Here is an 8,195-nt window from a genome sequence, read left to right as displayed (position 1 = left end):
TTTACACAGTCTTTGCAACTTCTCATTAGTAAAGTTTCTATAAAATCTGAAATGTACATACTTACTAGTACATGCTACCAGAAGTATTATATACTTTATCAAAAAATTTTATGACCTGCCAAACAGTCTTAATTTTGCCATATATAAGCAAATCCCAAAATTAAACATATTTAAAATATTAAAACTTTTAACAAACGTTAACATTTGCTGCAATGATCATTATGACAAGTGCCTTTTGTAGAATAATTGAATTCCTCCTCCTACAAATCTCATGAACAACAAATATCTGGAATTATTTTGTTTTTGATATGTCAATCTTGACTTTATTCTTAAATGTGTGCTTATGTAAGCAACACATGGTTCTAAAATTTCACAATTCTTTTGAACTTATTTTTGTTGAATTGTCAAGTTTAAGAAAATCAATTACTCTTTATATATAAAAAATGTTTTGTGCTCAATTTGGCTGCACATACACTAAAATTGGAACATACAGAGAAGATTAGCATGGTCCCTGCACAAGGATGATACACAAATTAATGAATCGTTCCATATTTTTACAACAAAAGATGCTGGAAGGGATATGGCCAGAAGGGAGCCTACTGCATTCTTGGTGGGAGTGTAAACTTGTTCATCCACTTTGGAAAGCAGTTTGGAGGTTCCTCAAAAGCCTCCACATAGAGCTCCCTATTATACAGCAATCCCACTTTTGGGCATTCTCCCAAATGATCACAAACCAGTCCATACTAAAACTACCACCACAACAATGTTTATTGTAGCATTATTTTCCATAGTTAAGATATGCAACCAACCCTGATGCTGCTCAGTAGAAGAATGGATCAAGAAAATGTTCTCTCTCTCTCTCTCTCTCTCTCTCTCTCTCTCTCTCTCTCTCTCTCTCTCTCTCTCTCTCTCACTCACTCTGTGTGTGTGTGTGTGTGTGTGTGTGTGTGTGTGTGTGTGTGTGAATGTACACTTACACAACCACTTTGGAAAGCAGTCTGGTGAGTCCTCAGAAAGATAAATATTGACCTTCCTTATGGCCCACTCATACCACTTCTAGGCATCTATCCTGAACAACAGGTACCAATATTCAAGGACAAATGCACTTCCATGTTTATTGCAGCACTGTTCACAATAGCCAGGATATGAAAACAACCCATATGTCCCACCAGAGATGAATGGATCAAAAAACTGTGGTAACTATACACAACGGAATATTTTCCAGCCATTAGAAAGGACAAAATAATGGCATTAGTAGGGAAATCAATCAAGCTACAGGAAATCATGTTGAGCGAGGTAAGCCAAAAGCAAAGAGACAAATGGCACATGGTCTCCGTGTTAAATCCAAAATGTAAGGTGATATGACAAAATTAACAACACTTAAGAAACCAAGAACTTCCACTCATCTGGTCGAATCGAATCACTACTAAATAACCCCATTCTGCTGATCATATGTGCACACTGAAGGGAAACCAGGAGGATGACACAGAACTAGAGGGAATCAGGGAAAAACATACAACAGTGGGATCCAACAGCTGCACTGGACATTGACCAAAATGAACTAAGCATCTCAATGTCACTGGAGGGAGGGAGGGAACAAGTGGGAAAGAGGGAACAGCTGACGCTATGCAATACAAAAGGAATATACATATTTCAAAACAAAAAAGTTTACATATGGAAGAAATAACTCTATTGCAAAGCTCATAGAATTCATAAATGTTGTAGACCATAATAGACAATTTGCTCCATCGAAGTTAGAATGTGTTTGTGACTTAAACTAAGCATCACTATCCCACAATATTTTGAAATTTGGGAAATTATTTAACCACTTAATCACAATAAAAACATTTGAAAAAATGATGAAGGTGGAAAACTAAGTTGCTCTAAAAAACAAAAAAGGAAAATGTTCTGTGTGTATTTGTGTGTACACACACGCACACACATATACTATATATGTATATATATATATATATACATATATATGTATATTAATTCTATGCCTCCATCAGAAAGAATGACATCGCTCAATTTGTTAGGAAATGGAAAGACTTGGAAAAAAATTATATTAACTGATGTAAGCCAAGTCCAAAGAAACATAGGCCCCATGGTATCCCTTATTTGCAATAACTAGTATATGTCTGGGATAAGCAGAAAAGTTGAAAGCCTATGTGTATATGACTAGATAAGTTGATGTTAAGCTAAATAACCCCCAAGATAGAGACACAAGTGTTTTTTTTTCTTTATTGCTGTAGTTTCTCACATATTTATAATGTATGACGTGATTGTTTTTCTTTTTTATACGTTCCTCCCCAACAGTATAACCCTGTTTTCACTTTATTTGATGTTGGTGCACCTGCATCTTGAATGTACACTTCTCTAATTTAGGGAGGGAAAGGGAAAAAACATGCTTAAATAGGAATACAGTTTGACCCATTGTAAAACAATAGATGCACAAGACATTATTTTGAAAAACGAACTTTACAATTTAGGCTAGGGACATTTGGTGGGGCTTTGGGGTATGAGGAGTGTACTTGTGGAGGTGTAAGGGAAGGAATAGTGGGGGAAAAACAAAGGAGGAGGTAACAATGCTTGATAGGAAATGTACTTATTACTTTGCTCATATAACTATAACCCCTCTGTACAGTATTTTTACAACAAAAATGTATAAAAATGTTTTGAGATGGAAGAGTTTATGAAGCCCATTTTACCCATATAATATCGTTAACAAAGAAATTAATGCAAAACACTGATATGAAGATATTTTGAAAAAGTGAGTGTGTATGCATTCCTGTGTGTTGGCATGCTCAGAGTTTGAAATCAGGGCTTCAACATCTTGCTAAGTCTTTGTCTCTAGATTGGTGAGTTACTATATGAGCTACATCTCCATTCCTGGCCCTTTGCTCTTTCGTTAAAATTTTGAAAAATAATCTCATGAATTTATTTTGTCCTGTTGGCTTCCAAATATTATCCACAGATCTCAGGCTCCTTAGTAGGTATCCTGAGTAGTTAGGATTACAGGTGTGACAAATCAGTACCAGGCTTTCAGAATAATTTTAAAAGTAGAAGAAAATTTACTTCACAGAGGCCTGTTTTATCATCTCCTAGTCTTAATGCATTTTGCAGTGATTATATGTGAAATTTTTCATTCTTGAATTATTAAAATACAGTAAGTGATGATATTTAAAAGATTTAGTACTTTTTAAAAATGATACTGGAACTATGGGACAGAAGAAATTTGCCTCTCTTTGGACCATAATTTATAATCTCAGCTCTGTGCATGATAACCCAATGTCACCAACACAGTCTGTGTTGAAGACAAAATGTAACAGAAAACAATTACCATGGGCAATAATTGCTATGTTATTATTTCTTGGACAGTATGGATATTGAATTGAGAGTATCAGAGAATGGAGAGAATTTATCTACCTTTTGTGTATTGCTGGAAGACTTTTGGAAAATTTGACTCATTTCCTTCCTCACTGTGTGTCTTGGGCCATGCACTTAGTGCCTTTAATTACAATTTTTCCCAACACTAAAATGGTAATAACATTAGCATTATAGCAAATGTTATCTTAGAATTAAGGGTCCTTAGAATGATGAACTCTTTTCTCATTCTTGTAGAGGCATTATCAGATGAGAGGAACTGTATTTTTTTTTGTTTGCTTACTTCCATTTATTCTTGAGTTTGAAATCTGAACTTCTTAAGACTGAAAGAAACCAAAATTAGACACACAAGCTTTGGAAAGAGCAATCAATGTAAAATAAATAAAATACGTATAGATATGTAAAAAGTCTAACTAAATTGTTATATAGTCTCCAGCATAAACAGAAAATGATTTAAGCAATATCATGTTATTGAAAATTGAAAAATGTTAGGAGTTGCTTAATTTTTTCCTTTTTACTACCTTGAATTAATTATTTTTGTATAGAGAGATTAAAGATGAGTTTAACAAGAAACTTGATTAAAAATGGACAAAAGTTTGAATAGACATGTTTTCCATAAACCCCTCTATATCACCAGTGGGTTTACACAGTTGTGTTTAATACAACTTCTGTGCTGGCTTAATGCTGTGAGAAGTCATTAGAGAAATGTAATTCAAAATTACTATGAGACTACTTTATAACTATTATAACTCTTATCAAAAAAAATCAAAGGAACCAGGTGTGGTGGTAAAAGTTTGTAATTCCAAGCATTTAGGAGGTTGGATTTCAGTCTTAAGCCAGTCTAGGGTACTGAATATAGTAAAAACTTGCCCTTTATTACCTTTTGAATAAAAGGTAATCATGTTGGTGAGAGTGTGAAGAAAAGGAAATTTTCTACATTCTTGGTCAAAATCCAGGTTAGTATTCTCCTTGTAGAAAGTAGTATGCAGTTTTCTAAAGAAATCATACTTGAAATATCATCTGACCCACCAATCATGTGATTATTTCTCTCTGGGTAATTCATAAATATATCTGTAGTTCATTGTTATTCACATTATTCACATCAACAGCTAAGATAGAAATCGAAGTCCAGTGTTCACCTACAAACAAATAAAGCAAGTGTGGTACATGCACAAATATCTTTTTCTGTTGATCCCAAAGTACACACACACACAAACACTCCAGTAAGCACAGCCAGACAGGGTTGCTATCACAGCCTACAAGAAGTCAGGCAAAAAACAGAAGCTGAGAATCATTTAGCTGATAACTAATATCTTTTTTTATGAGGCATACTCAAATGAGACTCCAGAGAGAGGATTAGAAAGACTGATCAGACTAAAATTGGTCACACAAAGATTGGAAAGTAGAATTCCTTGTAGAACAAATAAATCATAGAAAGCTTGTGCATGTAAGAACATGACAGAAGACCAAATTCCAGAAATGCACATTTTCTTAGAAGTCAGCTTAATCAATTTTCAGTGCAAATCTTTGAATTCTTAAATATTTGACCACATGTGGGAGAAGGTTGAAAATAAAGAAAATTTCATCACTCTATTAGGAAGTCCAATATCACATTAGGGAATAATCAAGCACAGATTTGTAATAAAAAGAGAAAACAATTATTCCAAGTAAGGGTTTCATTTCTTCTGATGTGAAAGTTCTTAAATTAGGTGTTAGCAGTTACCATACAATTGATCCAGTCCCCCAGCTGAGTTGATATTGACTGCAGTATTCCCACATGAAGGAAAAGAGAAAATTTACAAATGTCTGATGAAATGAGGTGAAGGTGAAGTGTTCTAATAGTAATATCTGAGGTTTAGACACAGGTGAAGAGGTGGATTTTCATTTCTAAAAATCCCCCATTTTTACCTGGTGCCAGTAGCTCACAGCCGTAATCCTAGCTACTCAGGAAGCTGAGATCTGAGGACTACAGTTCAAAACCAGCCTGGGCAGGATAGACCCGGAGACTCTTATTTCCATTTAACCATCAGAAAACCAGAAGTGGCACTGTCACTCAAGTGGTAGAGCACTCACCTTGAGTTGAAGAGTTCAGGGACAGTGTCCAAGTCCAGACTTCAAGCCCCTCGAACAACAACAAAAACAAAATCTCCTTTTCATGGACTACCTACATCTCTTCCTAACATTCAACAAAGGAGCCATTTTATCACCCACTAACATTTAAGTCCTAATCTAGCTACTGCAAATAGATTGATTTGGTATCTTATATAAAACGGTTCATATTTACGGAAACAAATACCAGCAGTGGTAACATTTTTCAAGTCCTTGAACTCTGGGTCTGAACCCTGAACACGGTTATGCTGGTAGCTTTCATGTGAGCTTGTTTGTTATTTATTGGATTACTGCCCATGAGGGGAATTACTGAGTCTTAAGGGAGATCTATATTTATTCTTTTCAGGAAACTCCGTACTGCCTTCCGCAGTGGTTGAACATGTTTAATTTCCCACCAACAGTGTAATAGAGTTCCCAATTGGCTACATCCATGCCAGAATTTGCTATAGTTAATTTTCTTAGTAATGGCCATTCTAAGGGACGGTAGAATCTGTCTTGTTTACTTATAGATTTGTAAGCATCTTCTAGCTATCATAAATGAATGAATCCATGAAACCTATATTGCTCTGAGTCTGCATTCCTTTCTCTTTTCTCTTAATATAATTTTCCCAAACCTTTCATTTTCCTTACTACTGGTAAAAGTCATCTTTCTGATGGGTGAATATAATTCCATTTTGTGTGTGTGTGTGTGTGTGTGTGTGTGTGTGTGTGTGTGTGTGTGTGTGTGTGTGTGTGTGAGCGTTTGTGTTGGTAGGATGACTATAGGCCTATGTATTCATTTCTAAGCATTCTGTTTCATCTGTAATTTTGTAATTCCATATTATAGTTGCATTGCTTCTCTTCTACTTTGAAGAATATTGTTGGGATTTTGATGAGTATTGCATTGCCAATTGTTTAGAGGAAGTATTGCAGTTTTCAAAATGTTAATTCATCCAACCAGGAACATTGAAATACTTTCTATTTCTTTGAATCTCCTTCAATTTCCCTTTTTATATTTTTAAAGTTTTCACATATAGGGCCTTCACAATTTTAGATAAATTAATTAATTCCTAGTTTTGTTGTTGTTGTATTGTTTTGTTTAGATTTGATTTGATTTTGAGGCTAGTACATATGAGGTTGTGTTTTGGATTTCAGCGTGCATCTTCCCATTGTTGGTAACAGAAAAACTACTGATTCTTGTGGTTTTTATACCTTGCTACATTGCTGAAGGTTAACATCACCTTTACTAACTAGAGGGAGGAATCCACAGGGTCCTTTAAATACAGGATCATTTCAATTGTAAAATGAGATAGTTTTACTCCTTCCCTATTTGGATCTGCTTTATGTTTTTCTCTTGTCTATTGCTCTTGCAAGAAAGTCCACTACCATATTGAAGAGTAGTAGAGAGTGGACATCCTTTTCTCATTCCTCATGTTAATGTCTTCATGCTTCCACCCTTAGGTAAATGCTAATTATCTGTGTCATATACATACTCAGTTTAATATTGAGGAATGTTCCATATATTCCTAGGTTCCCAGACCTTTTGATCATAAAGGGGCATTGGAGCTTGTTAAAAGCTATTTCTACATCCCTATTGATGATCATGTGTTTCTTGTCCCTGCTTTTGCGGATGGTTTGTATTATGTTTATTGACAAGAATATTGACTCAAATCGTATCCAAGCTGATTCCTATTTGATCATACCATATGATTTTTTTTGTTAGTTGCTGAAATTGGTTAGTGAGAATTTTATTAAGAAGTTCTGTATTAATGCTTACCAAAGAGTTTGGTTCATAGTTCTCTTTCTTTGGTGAGTCCCTATGTGTTTTGGGGAGGAGTCTAATTCTAGCTTCATAGAATGCGTTTGATAATGTGTCTCTCATAGATACTAAATGGATGCATCTTGGTTTTTGATACAACTATCTAATCTATGTCTTCTATTTGGAAATTTATGTCCATTGATATTGAGAGTTAAGACAGAAATATCTGATAAGTCCTGCTATGTTATACACCTGTTATTAGGAGCTGTGATTCATCTACTCTTAACATATTTACCTTGTTCTCTGGTAGGGAGCATTTTATATGACCAGTTCCTCTTCTTCTTGATCTTCTCTATGTAGGATATATTTGATCATATTCTATTCTGATAATTTGGTGGACATACTTTGTTTCAAGTTTTCTTTGTCATGAAATATGTTTATATATCGTTTAAATGTAAAGGAGAGTTTAGCTTGGGACCGTATTCATGGTTGGTAGTTGTTTACCTTTAATGTTTGTCATATATAATGCCAGGCTCTCCTTTTTACCATATCAGTTAAGAAATCTGTATTTATTCTGACTGTATATTCTTTATGAATAATCAATCTTTTCTCTATGGCATCTTTAAGAATCCTTTCCTTGATCTTTAATAATCCTCTAATGGATTATGATGTGGTGGTGGATTGTTCAGTTCTAGAATTCTGATTGGTTTCTAAAGGCTTCTCTTCTTTGAATGAGCCTATCTCGTTGGATTTTTGGCCTGTTCTCTGCTAGAATTCTGTAATATGCTTCCCATCCATTTAGTATCTTGCTCTTCTCCTTCTTGATACCTATCTCCCCGAAATTTGATCTTCCAACTGAGTTTTGAAGTTCTGGCAAGATCATTTCTTATTTCTTAGATTTGTTCTAAATGATTATTTCCTCTTTCCTATTAGATCTATTCTGTCTTCGACCCTGAGATTATCT

The 8,195-nt window shown here is 34.7% G+C and overlaps 1 non-coding gene across 1 annotated transcript; it reads left to right on the top strand.

Moving 5' to 3' along the window:
- The first annotated feature begins 450 nt into the window (after positions 1-450).
- Positions 451-556, top strand: LOC138836045 (U6 spliceosomal RNA). The gene has a single exon (XR_011374881.1). It is a non-coding gene; the product is annotated as a U6 spliceosomal RNA (small nuclear RNA).
- The last annotated feature ends 7,639 nt before the right edge of the window (positions 557-8,195 follow it).

The sequence above is a fragment of the Dipodomys merriami genome, unplaced genomic scaffold (assembly GCF_024711535.1).
Source record: "Dipodomys merriami isolate MVZ:Mamm:240054 unplaced genomic scaffold, mDipMer1.0.p SCAF_247, whole genome shotgun sequence".
Lineage (NCBI taxonomy): Eukaryota > Metazoa > Chordata > Mammalia > Rodentia > Heteromyidae > Dipodomys > Dipodomys merriami.
This window is presented reverse-complemented; position numbering and strand designations above follow the sequence as displayed.